Source organism: Pan paniscus, chromosome 6 (assembly GCF_029289425.2).
Source record: "Pan paniscus chromosome 6, NHGRI_mPanPan1-v2.0_pri, whole genome shotgun sequence".
Classification (NCBI taxonomy): Eukaryota; Metazoa; Chordata; class Mammalia; order Primates; family Hominidae; genus Pan; species Pan paniscus.
This window is the reverse complement of record NC_073255.2, coordinates 160764157-160781845: the sequence shown is the minus strand read 5'-3', so window position 1 is coordinate 160781845 and position 17689 is coordinate 160764157. Positions and strand designations below refer to the sequence as shown.

Below are 17689 nucleotides of genomic sequence, written 5' to 3'. Positions count from 1 at the left end.
CCACCCCAATATTTGTGGGCCCTCTTAACATCCATCATGCCTTTCTAGTTTCTGACTTCTTACTGGCAAACCTTTTAGGCAGAGGTTTGTTATGTAAATTTAATGCCACCATAGAGTATAATTATAAAGATGTTTTTTATTTTCCTACCTTCAGACCAAACCTCAAGCTTCCCACCTTCCCTAATAGAAACCCATATCAATCTAAAATCTTCTGAAGAGGATGCAGTCTTAAAAGACATCCCAATTAGTATCTGGGCCTCACATATAAATGAGATTGGATAGCTACTGAGTGCACAGTCAATGGGCGTTACCTGGAAAAGTAATTAACCTTTCCTGTAAGTAGCGCAGTACTCTCAAGATGAAAAATAAGGAATTGAACTTACAATAAACTATTTTATAGCAGGGTTTTTTTATACCTTCTTACCCTGCAATACCCTAATCTTGCCAATAATAAAAGTAAAATTTGATTTAGATGGGAATCAAATCCATAGATTTGTACAAGATCTAAGAGCCATGAACTCTTACAATGTGCCGTCACCCCATAATTCCTAATCCAGCCACTATTCTGACCTCAATTCCTGCTGATACAGTCTGGTTTATAGTAATTAACCTCTGGTCAGCTTTCTTTTTAATTCCATTACTCTGGGACTCAAAATTTATCTTTGCATTTATGTTTAGAGGAAGACAATCAACATAGATGCATACCTCATAGATATTATGCGTTCCCTTCAATATTTTTCTAAGTCTGTAAAACCAATTTCGACCCTGTAGCTTTTACTCAAGGCTTCACTCTTGTTCAATACATTAATAACCTCTTTCTTTATAGCCAAACTAAACAGGGTTCTCTTATAGACTCCCTCGTTCTCCTAAAAGAACTAGCTGAATGAGGCCTTAAATCCTTCATATCTAAATGTCAGTGGATGCAAACGACTGTTACCTGCTAAGAACATAAGATATCTCAGGGCACTAAAAACAGTACAAAATGCTTTGAATCAGCCTTGCCCATCTTTCTCCCAAAACCAAAAAGCAGCTGCATAAATTCCTAGGGACAGCTAGCTATTGTCATCAATGAGTTCCTACTTTTGCTGCCCATGCTAAATCGCTATAGATGCCCTCCTCCCGATGCTACTTCAGAGTTCATTTCCTAGCTCTTGGAGCCATTGAACTCCTGCAAAGCCTTAAAATGAGCACTTCTCACATAGCCAGCTCTTGGCTTACCCAACTTTGGCAAACCTTTTCACCTATATCGCCATAAAAAGAATAGGATTGTTTTGGGTATTCAAAACAACTTCTTGCCTCTTGGATATGAGGACTAAGCTCTGATTTTTTATCTTACCCAAATTCCTACCTAAGAGGTCTAGGGAGTCATGGCCTACAAACAATAAATTCTCATCAGAGGGGTTTTATTGGACCCTACATATTGTGGCTTACTTTTCAATCTGACTGGCATAATATTATGAGACAAGGAAAAAAATATTTAACCCCAAGATCTATTTTCTTGCCATACCTTAAAATTGCCCTGCAGTGTCTCATGGGAAGAATCCACATCCTATAGAGAATCCCCTTCCCCTTTGTTTTCTTTCCTTCCTTCCCAGATCCAGAAGATAATCAACTAAGAGCCAGGCACACTTTTAAGTCCTATAAAAAAACTATTTACAACCTGGTCTCTCTAAAATCTCCTATCTAAGAGCTTCCTCTGCACAATAAAACTTGGTCTCCAAAATCCTTTATCTTTAACCTGAACATTCCTTTCTATCGATCCCAGGTCTTCAGACAACCTCAACCAATTGTCAGCCAGAAAATCTTTAAACTTATCTATAAGCTAGAAGCCCCCACTCTGAGTTGTCCCGTCTTTCTAAACCAAACCAATGTATTTCTTAAACGTATTTGACTAATGTCTCATGCCTTCCTAAAACACATAAAACCAAACTGTACCCCGACCACCTTGGACACATGTTCTCAGGACCTCCTAAGGGCTGTGTCACGGGGCCATAATCACTCATATTTGGCTCAGAATAATTCTCTTCAAATATTTTACAGAGTTTGACTCTTTTCATCAACAGGTATGTCCTATACTATATTTCTGGTAAACCAAAAAGTATCAGAGACGGGTCTCAATCAATTTAGAAGTTTATTTTGCCAAAGTTAAGGATATGCCCAGAACAAATAAACATGGAGTCACAGAAACAGTCTGTGGTCCGTGCCTTTTTCTAAAAATGAATTTGAGGGCCTCGGTATTTAAAGGGGAAAAGCAGGCCGGCGGGGAAAGAAGGAGGGTATGATAATCCACATGTTGCAAGGGAAAAGAAGTAGGTAGGGGAATAGTCAATTATGTATTCATCCAGTGCTCAGTAAATCTGCACTTTACATAAGATAAGGTGAACACAGGGTAACTACCTGTGGAGTTAACATTTTATCTCTAGCTATCTGCTTAGGAACAAGAGAAAAGGCAGTTTCTTGCACAACTCACATTTCAGCTTAATTTTTTTTTCCTTTTGGCATGATGAATTGGGGTTCTGAGTTTTTATTTTCCTTTCACATTCTCAAGTCAATTAGACCCTATGGCATCAGGCATGTCCCCATTCCTGCATGAAGTAGTCACAGCTGGTGCCTTAATTGGCAAATTCAGTATTCTTACATTAGGTTCCCTCCTTTACCTCCATGTTCCCCATTCTCCCATTCTGTGTCCATTCTCTTATGACTTAATAAGACACAGCACCTCTCAACACAGTAGCAGACCACCTATACACAGGTCTTATTAACCAATCCCTCCATTGTAATGCCTTTTTTTTTTGTGACAGAGTCTCACTCTGTCACCCAGGATGGAGTGTAGTGGCGCGATCTCGGCTCACTAAAACCGCCGTCTGCCAGGTTCAAGCAACACCATGATAGTGGTAAAGGAATTAACAACTGAGGTTATTCCTCATTTTGGCATTTCTTTATAGATTGAATCAGACCAAGGAACTCATTTTTTAGTAGAAATAAACCACTCACTCACAAAATCTCTGGATTACTCATTAAAACTTCTTACTTCATACCATCCTCAATCATCAGGTCAAGTGGAACATAAAAATCTAGACATAAAAAGAACTTATAGGAAAAAATCCATCAAGCCAACTCTTTCAACCAGGAGATCAGGTATACATCAAGATTTTTAGAAAAAGCTTGTACTGTTACCTTGCTAGGAAGGACCTTATGAGGTACTGCTAACCACCTACACTGCTATCATACTTTCTGAATTTATGTGAGCCACATCAAGGTGGAGCCAGTCATCACTCTCAGGACAACTGGAAGACCATCCCTACAGGTGACCTCATAGTAAGGATTTCAGAGCCAAGGCTCTAGAAGCAAGATGACACCACAAAGCAAACAGCTTTCCTCAAGATCACAGATAAAAAACTTTGCTTTCATCTATTTTCCCCCTTTAAGTTTCTCTCCTCCCTGGTGTGGGGAGGGGAGTAGAGGGGGGATCTTTTTCAACAAAACCTCCCATTTATTGAGAAGCTGACTGGAGATTACTTGTCTCAATCTATCCTATTCTCTCTCTGATCCTCCACTGTGGGCTTTCTTTCAAATGCTGCCTCTTTCATATTAACCTCACTCTTTTCTTCATAGGTTAAACACAAACCTGACACCACCCTTGCACCAGTTTCCCAAACCTTGGTCATGTCAACTAAACAATATAATTATTGCTTATGTCAACATCTGATAGCATGAACAAACCTGAATTAGTTTTTATTCCTGTCCACGGGGTACCAGGTGGACCAACTATGGAAGATAAATGAATGAAAGAGTATGGTATCCACGGTCAGAAAAACAATGTCACTCTACTTTTCCTTCTGGTGAGTTCACTGGGCAAGGAAAAACCTCTATGTAAGCCCAAGAATTGTCCCTTGCTCAAATAAAGACATTGGAAGAAAAAGACTTTTCCAATTAAAAACAAATATGGTACTGATCTCTTCCCAAGTAACAAGCCAAGACAATATTGCAATCAAACCCTGTAGTTTGACTCCATACACCACATCCTCAAACCCATCATGGAGGTCATAATGAGGCAGGAGAATAGGGTTGGGAGACAGGGAGCCTGAGGACAAATTGGCTGACTTCTTGGAATTGGACCAAAAGGAAAACCCCACCTCTCCATGCCCAGGTGAAAAGGGGCCAGAGTTCCTGACCTCTACAAAACCCTCCTCCCCTACCTTACGAATGAGAAATGCCTCTGATTGGTTGTGGCCCAAGCCTCCACTTCGGCCTCTGATTGGTTGCAGGCCAACCTCCACTTCAGCTTCTGATTGGTCACAGGCCAAGCCTCCACTTCAGCCTCTGATTGGTCTCAAACCAAGCCTCCACTTCAGTGTCTGATTGGTCACAGGTCAATCCTTCATTTGCGTCGGGTGTAACCAATTGGAGGTCTCTAAAGGGTACCTAGGGGTGTTAACCAAATTCTTTTAGTTTAATTTAAAACCCTGAAGAACATTGCAGTCAGGCTCTTGAGCCACTTGCTCAAGCTTGCTCCTACTCTGTGGAGGCTACTTTCACTTCAATAAATCTGTGCTTTTGTTGCTTCGTTCTTTTGTTGTTTTGTTTGTGCGTTTTGTTCAATTCTTTGTTCAACACTCCAAGAACCTGGAAAACTCACAGTCAAGACTTTCTATCTGGTGACAATAAGTGATTCTAGAACTACCTTTTATAGCACAAACTTTTGCCAAATCACCAAATGTGTTGGCTGGTTCATAGGCCACTCTTGCACAACCTGGGTGGGGTAGCTCGGCTGCTCTCCTGATTAGGCTCCTTAGCACCAGAAATTGTATATAAATAGATCAAAAATCTGGATTAACTTGGTCAGGTGACAAAATCAAGCCTTTTAGCTGCCAAAGCCAGATTGCAGGTCTCCTATGTCAAATGTTTCACGACATTTTCTGCTTTTACAAACTGACAGAGGCACGTGAAAATGAAGGTGTGGAGACATCAATATGACCAATAACAAAAGTTGTGGAACACACTAGATCTTGGGAATTACAGGTTCCACTTTTTGTTCATGAACAACACTGGTCATTCTATCTTGTGTGGTTGATGAAAATGCTGCCTCTTTGTGAATCAGTTGGGACAAACGTTGTCTGATTTATACCTTTGAACAAAAAAGATTAACATTCTCCATAAGATAATGAGGCTCAACCATTTGATTAGACTGACGTATTCCCAGAGTTGGGAGATTGGTTTAATGGGATATGGAGAAATGTGCTTAGATTTGCACTTTTCTGCTTATTTATTCTCATTCTGATCTACATATTCTTCTTTTGAAGATCTATCACTCAGCTGCTAAACTGATTCTTCTCTCCACAGCCACTAATTCAGATTTTATTATGAGAAACTTATGGTAAAGTTTCAGATGGGGGAAATGAAGGAATTCAAAATATGCTACCCCAAAATATGCTACTTTGGCATGTTGATTATTTTTATTATTTTACTGTATTTTTTGAGACAGAGTCTTACTTTATTGCACAGGCTGGAGTGCAGTGGTGCAATCTTGGCTCACCACAACCTCCGCGTCCCGGATTCAAGCGATTCTCCTGCCTCAACCTCCCAGGTAGCTGGGATTACAGGCAGGCACCACTGGACCCAGCTAAATTTTGTATTCTTAGTAGAGACGGGGTTTCGCCATGTTGGCCAGGCTTGTCTTGAACTCCTGACCTCAGGTGATCCACCCGCCTAGGCCTCCCAAAGTGCTGGGATTACAGGCGTGAGCCACTGTGCCCAGCCCAGCATGTTGATTATTTTGGGCTGAAGGTGATTGAGCAACAGCAGAGGCAGGAAGGACTCTCTGACTTTCCTCTTTCTGCCTCAGGTATGACATAAAATTTTCCATGTGAAAGAGGCTCTCCCTGTTTTAGGAAGAGAACATTCTTATCACTGGAGACTGGGGGTCAATACTGAAATGGATCGGTACAAACAAAACTACTAAAATATTCCTTATCTTCCATTAGATTTTCCTGTGTATCTTCTCGTCACTTTCCCACAAATTACTGCCTCTAGAAGCTTAAACTCTTTTCCTTTGTTTTATCATTTCCCCACAATTTAGCTTTCTTTGTTTAAAACGTATATAAGCCCTTGGCCTGAGTTGCTTCTTTGGCTTTTCATTTTTCTTATAAAGGCTTCAATGTGCAGTAAAAATATTAAATATAATGTATATGCTTTTATTTTCTTAATCTGTCTTTTGTCAGCTCAATTCATGGGCCCCAGCCCCAGAACTTAGAGAGTAATTTTTTGTCTTTATACCTGGCAAAAAGAAGGTATTCCATAAATGTAAGTTGTTCCTGTTATTATTATTAATAATATTGTCCCTTGTGACCATCCACTCCCATATGAAAGGCAGTAAAAATTATCAAAAAAGAAGGGCCACGCCCAGGACTATTTAATGATTCACAGAACTGCTAACATTAAAACTTTCCCAAGAAGTTAAGAGACAAAAAGTAACCAAAATATGCGAGCTGTGAAGGAATTGTTCTGGTGGAAATGAAGCACTCAGCAAATTTATACTGCAGTGGAGTCAGATCTGATGATGGTGCTGTGCCTCAGTGATGGTGAGTATCACTACATATGTGCTTCTGAGAAGGAACCTACTCAAGAAAGTCTTCATGGATCTTGATTCTATCAGCATGTCAGACTGACTCAAGCCTTAGTGTACATTGCATTATTTTGACTACCTCTTTGCAACTTTGTGAAGGAGTCAACTAAACATACACTCCATCCAAACTCAGACGTCAAGCTTTCTTCCCTCAACCCAGTTGAAATATTTTTCTGACTTATGAAGTGTGACTTATCTGGAAAGTTTTCAGTCTTTTAAATTGAATTAATGGAATAAGTACATAACATTTAAATAAGTGACATTTAAAACAAATAGTGGCAAAACACATTATTAATATAGAATCCAGATAGTTTTGCAGTTTTTGGTAGTTATACATTAGTCTGACCAAACAGGCTGATTGTACTTTCATTGCACAAAAGGGGAGGAAGAACAGTTACCAAAAATCAAACAAGCAATAGATAACAAGATTACTTCTCAGTACCAAACTCAAACCAACTTACTTTAGCTATTAACATGTTTGTTACGTCTACAAGTTACGAGCAACATTAATAACCAATATTGCTTTTATTGCTATTATTAAATAATACATCTAGCCTATAATGCATATCATAAATGTATGGCACATGTCCTCCAAAAAGAAAATTAACTGCAACTTCAGCTTTTTAATGACATTATAAAGATGTATTAATATTTGTACTTCTCTCTGCCCCCCTACACCATCCCATGATAACCTAAGCATATTAACACTTATGAATGAGAAGACCAGGTAATTGTGTTTGCCTCCTCACCAAGAACAGAGGAAAATAGGAGTGCTCTATGATTCTCACCTGAGACAAGAGAAACAGGAACTCAATGCTAAAGCAACAGGCGACTGAGCATCTGGGTAGTTGATGACAAGGTAGGAGTGTCCCTGAGACTCATCAACTAGGAAAAGGCACAGGAAAAGAAGGAACTTTGAGGGAAATCAGCTATAAATAATACCCAATAAGGCCAGGCATGGTGGTGGCTCACACCTGTAATCCCAGCACTTTGGGAGGCTGAGGCAGGAGGATCACTTGAGGTCAGTAGTTCGAGACCAGCCTGGCCAACATTGTGAAACCCCATGTAAGAACTTAGAAGTTCTTACAAATACAAAAATTAGACAGTCATGGTGGCACATGCCTGTAATCTCAGCTACTCAGGAAGCTGAGGCAGGAGAATCTCTTGAACCCGGGAGGTGGAGGTTGCAGTGAGGTGAGATCTCACCACTGTGCTCCAGCCTGGGCAACAGTGCAAGACTCTGTCTTAAAAAACAAATGAACAAACAAAAAGAACCTAAGAATATTTATTAGGATTTGGAGCTGTTCCGCTTCAGAATTTTTGAAGAGTTTGGACCAAACATGAGGTTGGGAGATGGAGACAAGTTCTTTATAAAATCTACCCTTTTGCTTAAAAACAAAAGAACCAGAGCAAATAGCAAAATAACTTTAAAGGGTTAAACAGAAACTTCAAAAGGCACATACTCAGTTGTAAAGATAATTATAGAGCAGTGAGTCTCCCAAGGTTGCATGTAATTAGTACTTTAGCTACTTAATGAATGTTTATGGCTGACAAAAAATATTGTTGTTATTCACTTGTGTGTGGCGTATTTGCTCTTAACATGCAATAGCTACAATTTCAAAAACTTAAGCTGCAAGTAATATTTATTGATGGCCTAAACTGTTTTAACCAAACATGTGATATTTGTTATAATTTTAAATGTTAAAATCAAAACAGCAAGTGTTTCATTAAAATTTCATTGAGACAGGTTAACATTAAAGCAATTTCTACCAAATCCCTAAAATCAGCCAATCAACAACTGATTTTGAAGTGATCTACCAATTTTCCATAGAATTAAGCAATTAATTATTGCATTTAAACATTGCAGCAACACTCTGGGGTAAGAATTATCATACTCATTTGTGAAATGAGAAAATAAGCATTAGAAAAAATTTGATAACTTGCCCACCAGTCCAAAGCTACAAAACCCAGTTCTAGCTAATTCTAAGGTTGCTCTTTACCCTGTCCTCTAGTGGACAAATTACCATCTTATAAAGATAAAAATATTAAGCAAACACAGACATTTTCTAGAGAAGGGAGAAAATATTTTAATTGTCTGATACAGAATGCAGATAATGGAAATCTTTCTGCTTGTATAATTAACCATCATATTTTGCTGATAGAATCAACCTCACTTTTTCAAAAAAGGAATTAAAACTCACAGTCTAAATATCTTCAAAGTTAAACATTTAGTTAGATCCCAGTGTAGTACTGTTTTCTCAAAACCAGTGATTGAGATAACTTTAACAAAATGGTTGCCTCATTTCTTAATTTTTTTCACTCAACCATTGTTTTTTGTTCATTTACTCCAAATAATTAGAGGTGTCAGTCTGGCAATTATATTTCATGTTTTGACTTAATTTACTCAATTTTGATCAGGAAAATGTAAGTGCTGTATTCATATTTACTAACTTCTCACATCATGGGATGGAAGAACTTAGAAGTCCTTTAAACTAAGAAACAAACGTTTTACCTAAGTTAAAGCTGAATTTGAATTATTTATGAGCTCTTTTATCACCTGGTTATAGTACTTTCTAACCTGGCCAAGTGATTAACTGAAGGCCAGACTTGTTTAAAACTTCCTCAGAAAAACACAATGAAGAGTGGGTGACGTCTGCCACCACTCATACTGGCCTACAAATTGTTGTGATATAAAGCACAAATGAGGGGGCCGGGCTAGGTGGCTCACACCTGTAATCCCAGCACTTTGGGAGGCCAAGGTGGGTGGATCACAAGGTCAGGAGTTTGAGACCAGCCTGGCCAACATGGTGAAACCCTGTCTCTACTGAAAATACAAAAAATTAGCCGGGCGTGGTGGTGCATGCCTGTAATCCCAGCTACTCAGGAGGCTGAGGCAGGAGAATCGCTTGTACCCTGGAGGCAGAGGTTGGGGAGATCACACCATTGTCCAGCCTGGGTGACAGAGCAAGACTCCATCTCAAAAGGCAAGACTCCGTCTCAAAAACAAAAACAAAAACAAAAAAAGCACAAATGAGGAACCAGGACAAAGGGCACTAGCTTTGATCTAGTTGGAGTCCTAAATCTAAAGAGAGAGTTGAATAGTCACCACCATTTTTACTTTTCTTTCTTTCCTTCACTCTCTTATTTTTCTCTCTCTCACTCTACATATATCAACACATTTAATTCTAATACTACTCCATCAGGTAGGCACACCTATTATCCCCATTTAACAGATACCACTCAACTTCATACCCCCAGACCAAGCAAGTTTCAGTCTCATCCCTTGGATTCAGATTGCAGAGCCATATCTACTCCATTGGCAAAGCCCTAGAGGGCCTTAGTTCAGCGGTTCAGATGAGGAAAATAAACCAGTGGGGGTGAGGCCACGTGAGTTCTTCAGTTCAAGAAATGTGTTCCATCGAAATGCTGGCTTGAGAGATGTTTCTGGCCATCTTCAAAGATATAAAGTTTCAGAATCTGAGGGAGAGAAAATTCTAGAAAGTGCCACAAGGGGTGTGGCTGGAACCAAGGACTCAAACCGTAGGTTTGGCTAAAACCAATCTGTGCCCATGACCCTCGGTCTCCTGTGGCGTCACCGTCCACAGTCAAGGGCAGCCCTGGCCGCCCCTGAGCAATGGAAAACGGTGTTACCAGAAGGAACGGAGGTTGGTTGTTACCCACCTCAACTCTGCCCCCTTCTATATTCCCAATGGCAACACTGGGGAATATCCATTATTTTTATCATATGTCTGTTTAAATCTGCTGGTACCTCCATTGACTCCCTTCCTCATCCGGCAATAATAATGCCGTGGACTTCCCATCGTCCCTCGTGCGCCTGAGCCGCAGGGTTTGCTGCAACCTGCTGCTTCTCAGTGCTCGGACTGTTCTGATGCCTTCAGTTCTCCTCTGTGTTTTCACTTCTCTGCTTTTTTGCTTCTCTATAGTACACTTGCAAGTACTCGGCCTGCTTTGATTTTGATTCTGGTTTCGCCTCTGTACTTAAGAATCTTAATTTTAGGAATCTTCTTGACTATAATCTCTACAACCCACGTAAGACTCCTCACTCTATAGCCAAGGTCTAGCATCCATCCATTAAATTAAGTTAATTAATTAAATTACTTGTTAGCATTAATTAAATTCTACCAGATTATTCGATCTTTCCTGGCCCAAAACCGCAGTTAAAATGTACTTCTCTCTTGCTCCAGTTCCTTAGCTAATTTACTTCTATGCAGATTGTCATGCTGTAATAGCTTATATTACATATTTATACTTACATAAGCATATAAATATATTTATATTATATATTACCATAATCATGTTAATGCATTTTAATAGACTGTCTCTATGTTTTCACTGATTGCCTAAATGAGAATGTCAGATAGTACAGAAGGATATTGAGGAAATGTTCTAGGGTCATGGAGCATCTCAACTTATGCCATAGGTGCCAACTACTTAATTTATTGATGCGGCAATTTAACAAATGTTAATGGAGAATTAATTCCATGCCAAACCCTGGGCATAAAGGATACTGTAATAAGCCACACGGAGCCAGTCCTGTTCTCATGGAGCCCGTGTTCTAGTGGGAGGAAACAGACAAACAAGTAATAAACAATTTCAGGGTGACAGCTGATATTGCAGAATTTTTTTTAATGACAGAGAAAGCAGTCAGGGTTGAAAAGGTATATAAGGTCCATTTTATAGTGTAATAGATGATGCTGACTCTTAAAGAGATTGCATCCAGTTAGCACTTCCTTCAAAAATTGAGTACTTACTTTCTTACACTCAAGCAAACACTGTATTGCAATACTTTGTAAAGTCTTTGTCAACCAGAGTAATGTAAAAATGGTATCTCAATGTCATTTTAATCATAATTGATTTTCAGAAAATTTGAGTCATTCATATTGTCTTTGCTGATTTTTGGTCATTTTGAATTGGTTGCTTAAGAGTTCTTTATGTAACAGAAGAAATTATACTTTGTTACAGGTTCCAAATATGTTTTTCTAGTTTGTATTTGGATTTGCCCATGATACCATTTTCACGCAAAAGGCAACCTCCTTTATTTTTTATATACAATTTGTTTCTAAATATTTGGAGAGTAAATTGGACTTAGGTCAGTTTCCCCAAGAGCAGATCCTTCGATGAGATTTCATGTGCAAATGATTTATTAAGAAAGTTTTCTCAGGAAAAAATTCAAGAGAATGAGAAAAGTAGGACAGAGAAGGAGATGAAGCCAAGAAAGTGTGTAATTTCATGTAAAGGCCTTCAGAGGGCAGCTTTAACTTCATCATTCAGGGGATCCAATTAAGGACTGCAGGAGGCAAAACCACACTGAATGGGAGGGAGGGAGAAAGGAAAGCACCCTGAACCTGGGGAAAGGAATTTACAACAAACAATAAAAGAGGACTTCGGGGATCTGCCTGGGCACTAAAGTGTCCCTTAACAAGGGGTGGGGCAAGGGTCAATGTAAGGAAAGAATAGGGAAGTTCAAACTCAGCATTTGATTTTAATGTGGAAATCTCTTCTTACTTGTTTGTGCTTAATTATTAAACTACGTAGCAGAAGGAATCCACCCAGTCAGGAAAATTTAGTCCACCCTAACCTAGTCACTCATGATTAGTCATGTATAATTGTTTCCTTCTCTCCCTCAACTCTGTCTGGATATTCATAGTCAGGTCTAAGGGTACCAAAGTAATTGAGAAAGTCAGTTTTCAGTAAGTTGAAGGCCAAGTCAGTAACTATAGATGTAGATCTTGGGGGCCTATGAAAAGAGGTAACGGATTGAAAAGAGAACACTTGGTTTTGGTTAAGGAACACAGAATTTAGTCTTGCACTATTAATAATAAAGGACATCCTTGCCCTATTTCTGGTGTAACTAGAAAATAATCCCTGATACTGACTCTTTAGCATCTCAGAGTATTATCTTCTTGGAGAATACATAGGTTCCACTAAATACATTTTTAATTTTATTTCTTTCTTAATCTTCTTGTGAAGTAAAATTTTTATCTTGTAAGGTAAATATCAAGCTGAAAAAATCAATTCAATACATGTTTTCTAACACTTGAAGAGACAGTTTGCACAGGCTGTGGGTTTCTAAAATCTTCCATGAAGGGTACATGGAGCTTATCCGGTCTGGTACTAGGGCAACTAGAAACAGTAATTGCTATGGCACTGTGGCTTCTATCAGCAGCATAAACACATCAGGTTACCAATGTCCAATGACGAAGGGTCATTTAGTATGAAAGGTAGCTTAGCTCAGTGACTTTTGGGTTGTTGCTTTTCTTAACTGAAGTTTATGTATGTTCATGTGACTTTCATTGGGCCTTCTCATGGAGAAGTTTTAAGCAATGACTTGGTAAATGCCAGTATCTTTCTAAGATAGTGTAGTCACATTGAAATTGTTATCCCCTGGATTTGAAAAACGTAAGTCAAACGTAAGTCATATGGCTGAACTATTCACATCAGTTGGAGATTACCACCAAATGTTCCCTGACATCATATTTGTCAGACACTTTTAAAAGTCCATGCCAAGTCTATATTACTTTCTGATAAATCACAACTTAGTAAATATATACTTGTGCCTGGCACCAGAAAGCAAAAAATATTTTGTGGTCACTAGTTCTAGTTCACCACTGCTTATCACTTCATTTGAATTCAACAAATATTTAGAGGACACTAGATAGGAACATATTGGAAGAAGAATGGCATAACTGATTATATAATTATATGCAAAAATGTTATTATGAAACAGATATTGGTAGACTGATGTTCTAACATTTGAATTGTCAGAAGGTAATATTCTAAGACTATATATTTCTATGTGTAATTGTCATGGGACTGTTTTATCTTTTCTTTCAGGGATGTCAAATATATTAAAAAACCAAAATGAACTATCACATCATATCTGATTATCTAACTTTAATAATAAAAATACAATCATGTAAAACTTCACATGAAAACAACATGACCTACCATGGATTTTCCCTTCCATTTCTTTTCTTTTTTTTTTTTGAGACAGAATCTCGCTCTGTCACCCAGGCTGGAGTGCAGTGGCACAATCTAGGCTCACTGCAACCTCTGCCTCCAGGGTTCAAGTGATTCTCCTGCCTCAGCTTCCTGAGTAGCTGGGATTACAGGCATGCACCACCACGCCAGCTAATTTTTGTATTTTTATTAGAGACGGGGTTTCACCATGTTGGTCAGGCTGGTCTCGAACTCCTGACCTCGTGATCCGCCCACCTCAGCCTCCCAAAATGCTGGGATTACAGGCGTGAGCCACTGCACCCAGCCCATTCCCTTCCATTTCCTATAAATCAGTTCCTAAACTTACATTTAAAAAAATTAATCACCCTTTCACCTCTGCTCACATTTCACTCATACTTCTTTTACAGAACTTGTCATAATACTCTACTTTGAATTACCTGCCTTTTTACATGATGATAGAATCCTTTAGAGAAGAAATCTTATTAATCTTTGCAACCTTCACAGTACCAAATATATTCCACATACACAGTCAATTCTTCACAATGTTTGTTGAATTAAACTGATTGGTCTTCTATTCATTAAACAAATATTTATTAGAGCGTTGGTTAAGTGCAACTCTTTGGGCAGGAGACAAACAAGATGAATGACATTTTTCTCACGCTTGAGTATTGTTGGGTTGTTAGAACACATATAAAAAATAACTATGGAACAAGACAAAATTTGATTTTTAAATAAAACTATAAATTAAAATTAAGCAATATGCTAAATAAATCCCCAGATTGGGGGCTGAGGCAAGAGGATCACTTGAGCCACAGGTTCGAGACAAGCCTGGGCAACATAGTGAGACCTCAACTCTAGTAAAAAATTAGCTAGTCATGGTGGTGGTGCACACCGGTATTCCCAGCTACTTGGGAGGCTGAGGAGGGAGGCTTGCTTGTGCCAGGGAGTTTGAGGCTGCAGTAAGCCAAGACTGTACCATTGCACTCCAGCCTGGACAACAGAGGTAGACCTTGTCTTAAAAAAAATAAAAAACAGTAATTTTAAAAGGCTAGACATCAAAAATCAAGGTGTCAACAGAACCACAATCCTTGCGGAGGCTCTAGGGGAGAATCTGTTCTTTGTTTCTTCCAGTTTCTGGTGCCATCAGCACTCTGGCTTGTGGTGGCTGCAGCTTCCTCTGCTCTGTTTTCATATCTCCTCTTATCTATGTGTCCCCAAACTCCCTCTGACTTTCTTTCCCAAGGATACATGTGATTTCATTCAGGGTCCTCCCAGATAATCAGGAAAAACCCTTCATCTCAAGAAACTTAATCACATCTTTTGCCATACAATAATACTAATGGGCTGCAGGCATTAGGGTGCAAGCATTTCCTTCTTGGGCCTACCATTCACCCCACTATACAAAACAACAAAGACACCCATCTTATAGATTATTTACTATGTCACGTGGCTAATTAATTGTGGAATTCAGCATTGAGCTCAAATCCTGGTTTCATCTTTCATCACTATATGGTGTATCATAACAGGAAACAAAGATGAGAAAAAAAACAGGTAAGGCACAAAAAGAGAATAGAGGAGAAATAAGGATGTGAAAAACAAAATTAAGTTGCAGACTTGAAATTCTGGACAGTAAGCAGAAAAAAATATTGCTGTGGAAAATGTCAACAAGTGAGCCCAGGGACAATTGGAAATTAATTTTTCTTTGTCACCACACCTCCAAGTGGCTTAGTGCTCTAGGCCCAGAACTGTCTACAGTTGAAATAATTCCACTTACTTACAATAATTGGTACAGTGCCTTGCAAATATTGTTTCATCATTGGAAGGCACCATAGTTATGGGCCCTCTGACATTTTTTTAAGCTTAAGTTCTATAAGGCCTTGTTGATTTGGTATTTTTATAAACCTTGCAAATAGTTAAACCTTGCCAGATGACTAACACTCCCAGGTAAATGGTAAACAATATGTCTTTCATTTTTTCTACTTCTTGTCCGACATTGTCCTATTGAGAGAGACCACTGTCTTTAGGCCAGCTCCTCACAACCTTGCTGCACTTTAGAGTCGTCTGGGGGAGTTTGTTTATTTCTTAATTTATTTTGAGACAGGGTCTTGCTCTGTTGCTCAGGCTGGAGTGCAGTGGCACAAAGAAGGCTCATGGAGGCCTCAACTTCCTGGGCTCAAAGGATCCTCCCACCTCAGCCTCCCAGGTAGCTGGGACCGTGGGTGCGTGCCATCACGTCTAGCTAATTTTTTACATTTTTTGTGGAGATGGGGTCTTGCTATGTTGCCCAGGCTGGTCTCAAGCTTCTGGGCTCAGGCAATCCTCCCACCTTGGCCTCCCAAGGTGCTGGGATTGCGAGCATGAGCCACTGCGCCCCGCCTCACCAAAGGAACTTTAAAAAAACATAATATTCTTGCCCACCTCAGACAATTAAGGATCCAGAGGGTGGGGCCTGAGAAAAGGGGTCCTCAAACGTTTTTACTTCTATTTTTTTTATTTTCAAATTCACATTTTAAAATGGGCATATAAAATTTTGTGTTTAAAGAGATAAAGGATTAAAATTCTAGCATATTGTAAATACTGACTTAAAAAGTCACATCACTTTTGAAATGTGTATAATAGGTTCTAAATACCATAGTTAACATACTTCTTATCATTGCGAAATTCCCCACCTTTCTATTCCACACTTTCCACAGAATTTTATCCTACTAATATATTTTCATGCTTGCATGTCTTTTATTTATTACCCTATCATATAACTCTTCTGGAGCAAGAATACCTATATAAATTTGGATTTAACTTTTAAGATTTCCTGTGTCCTTAGGCTCTAAGTACTTAAAATTTCTGGATAGTGTGATCATTGTAATTGCTATTGAATGCACTTGATAAAAGCAATATTAATATATTGTAATGTGGTGGGGGGTATAAAAACCAAATTTCTACCAGCGAAAGAATAAAGTAAATAAGATGTATTTCTATGATGGAATGCTCAGCAATAAAAAGTCAGGAACTACTTATATATACATTAGCATGAATAAATTTCAAAACTGTTGTGCTAAAAGAAGCCAGACATAAAAGAGTATATACTATAAGATTCCATTTATATTAAAATATTAGAACATGAAAACCAAACATTAGTGGCAAAAAGCAGACTGCTAGTTCCCTGGGATTGGTGTAGATGGAGTGACAGACTGCAAAGTGTTGTGAGGAAACTCTTAGGGACGATGGAGATGCTCTGTAACTTGAATGTGGTGGTGAGTTCACAGTATGATCACTTATCAAAATTCATTGACTTGTACAGTTTGAATGAATATGGCTTATTGTACATAAATTACACTTCAATAAAGTTATATGTTTTAGGTTTTTATAATATTAAATAGAAAGTGAAATTGTATTGGAAATATGCAGAGGAATAAATCTTTACTCAAAACAAAATAAATAAATAAATAAATCCCCAGATTGGAGAGATGGCATACAAATCAAACAGTAAATAAAGGTTTCAAGGGAAAAAAAAAATAGCAATTTTGATTTCAACAGAGATGGAAGTGGTGTTGGGGATTAGGAAGGGGTAGTCCTGGGAAACATTTTATTGGAGTCCAGGAAAATAGTGTAGTATTTGAATAATGAAATACAAGGCTGGAAAGATAGCTGGAATCAAATTGTGGAGGCTTTGGACAATAAGATAAGGAGTTTTTCCTTATTCTGACATGCAAGTGGCATTATAAACCAAAAAATCGCACTGATTGAAATTAACCTTTAGGGAAACTAATTTGATATCAGTATGTAGTATCTTTGGTACAATCAAGAAACAATCCACTCCAACCACCTGGGGTTCTTATCCCTCAAAAGAGGAAGTGACAGGATTTTTAAAAAAGACAACAGCAGATAATAGGGTAAAAACTCATTTTTATTTCATACATTAAGAGACATTCACTGTTACTGACTAAAATCATAAGGAGAGCTTTGAATTACAAAAATCAAATGCTGATAAAGACAGTGACTAAAAATTGAAAGCAGCAAAGAAATAATGGGATCTGAAACAGAAAGGAGAAACAGAAAGCCTGCCTCACCTTTTTATAAAAAGAA

At 38.5% G+C, this 17689-nt stretch overlaps 1 protein-coding gene across 13 annotated transcripts in view; it reads right to left on the bottom strand.

Moving 5' to 3' along the window:
• Window positions 1-10388, bottom strand: part of SPAM1 (sperm adhesion molecule 1) — a 41904-nt gene extending 31516 nt beyond the window's left edge. For 2 of the 13 annotated variants that reach the window (XM_055115350.2, XM_055115349.2), the window contains exon 1: window positions 2471-2950. The gene's annotated coding sequence lies outside the window, so the exon portion shown is untranslated. Of the gene's footprint in view, window positions 1-2470; window positions 2951-2994; window positions 3344-3723; window positions 4546-7413; window positions 7511-9877 lie in introns of those variants that run through there. The other 11 variants (XM_055115348.1, XM_055115353.1, XM_055115355.1 and 8 more) reach the window with 11 other exon arrangements.
• Window positions 10389-17689: the final 7301 nt, after the last annotated feature.